We start from the raw sequence: 2,160 nt of genomic DNA on the forward strand, positions 1-2,160 counted from the left end.
ACAAAACGCAGGCTGGAGAGGTGTCTCACAGTTTAATCCCAGCACTCAGAAGGCAGAAGCAAGTGGATCTTTGAGTTCGAGGCCAGCCTGGACTATAAAGGTCCAGGATAACCTGGGCTACATAGAGAAACCATGTGCAGGGAGAGGAGGAAGAACACTTACTGCTGTTAGAGAATCAGAGTTCAGATACTAGTACCCACATTAGGTGGCTCACAAGTGTCTATAACTCTGTGTCCCCTTCTGAACTCTGTGGGTACATCCACACCCATACAAGTACATACACTCACTGACCCACAAGTAGATACACAGATATATACATGGACCTGTGAATAAACATACACACACACACATACACACAAGTACACTGGCCTGTGAACCTCTTCATTCTCACCAGTCTTGTGGTTTTCTTTACTGTGGTGTTGGGCTTCTTATTGTACTAGAATCTGTGCATGGAATAAGTCTCACCAGTGCCTTGGGTTCTGAAGATGGCAGAAGCCCAGGGTGTTGGCAATGAATGGCAGAACGAGTACACACAGTTCCTAGGGGATATTCTGAGTCTGGCACAGAAGCCTCAATCCCAGCAGACACGTCGTAGCAGTTTTCTAGGCTTCCTACTTGGCCTGGATAAAGCTTTGAGCTCCTGCTTTTAGAGATCTGTTACCTCAGAGTTTCTGAAGTTCATCTGCCTGCAGAGCATGTGATGTCACTGAATGCAAAACACTTGGAGGTTCCCTACCTCAGCCCTAATTTACATTTCCAGGCCTACCTTATTAGGAACCAATATCACATAGCTATTAAATTTCAGCCATGGGGTCAAGGTAGAACTCCGTACATAAAAGGCTTTATCTTTATGAACACAGATAGCCACTTATCTCACTACAGCTGTGCTTTCTCTGAAGAAAACAAGATAACAGTATCCAGTCAGCAAGGGGGCTGATGAGACATTGCATTCCAGGTCTTAGCCCTAAAGCCCCATACTAGGAGCACTCTTTAAGTACCCTGCAAACAAAGCCAAGGTCACTGACCAGAGGGACTCTCTGCTCCAGCAGAATGGGCTTGTTTCCTACACAGAGACATTGTTTTAGTCCCAACCTTTACCACTGCTCTTCCTACAACAAGCATTTCTCCACCAAGGCCTAGACCTATACCACCTTCTTCTTTAAGGCTTTACAGACCCTTACAGGCAGCACCCAGGGTTGATTTATAGTCTCTGGGAAATGATCACATCTCTGGACAGTAATGTAGCTGTAAGGTAATTGCTATAGATGGGTAGGTCTTGCTGAGTACCCTCAGGGATGCTTGTGCCGTATGGGAGGCTCCAAGGTAATTGCTTAGGCTCCTTCTGAGCATGTGGGAATTTTTCTCTTTGTAGACATCACAGCTCCTATCACCAAACTAAGTCTATGAAATCCCATTAGGTAAAGAGCATTACCTATATGATCCAGGAGTCTTGTTGGCTAGTGCAAGCCTTAGCCAAGAAGACTAAAAAAGGCTCTCTGACAAATACCACCTAGGACTTGATGGGCTGCCAGCTGTGCTTCAATTTACCTAGTAAATGAAACTCTGGGCAGTGCAACTGGTTTCCCTATTGAGTCCATGGGCCTAATCTCTGTCCCTCTACTTCTTGCCTGTGTTATATCTCAAAGTCCAGGGCAGTTTTCTTTTCCTGTCCTCCCCCCGAGCCAGTGTTCCTGTCTTTAATGCTCTCAGGATTTCTGGTACCTGTCTTGAGGTATGGCTGCAGTAACCCATGTATGGCTATTGCTCTGCTACTAGATGAGAAGGGTTAAGGCCAGGATTGGGTTGGATTGGTTTTTTTGTTTTGACTGGCCTGGAACGGTATATGCAGACTAGATAGGTTTTGAACTGTGGCAATACTTCTACTTTGTTGACTCCTGAGGGCCACATGTATAGGATTGTACCACCACACCTGGCTCAAGCTCTCTTTATTTTAGGTTTCTCTAGTAAGAGTCTCACCATGTAAATCAGGCTGGTCTTAAACAAACTGTGTTCTACCTGTCTCAGCCTCCAAAGTGCTAGAATTACAAAGGTATGCTCCTATGCTTGGCTCCAATTTCTCTTTGGCATGTGCCATCAAGCATGTATGGCTCATGCTTTGGTACTCATTGGTTAGGTTCTTTTTTTTTTTTTTTTTTTTTT

This window comes from Mastomys coucha, unplaced genomic scaffold, assembly GCF_008632895.1.
Source record: "Mastomys coucha isolate ucsf_1 unplaced genomic scaffold, UCSF_Mcou_1 pScaffold9, whole genome shotgun sequence".
Classification (NCBI taxonomy): Eukaryota; Metazoa; Chordata; class Mammalia; order Rodentia; family Muridae; genus Mastomys; species Mastomys coucha.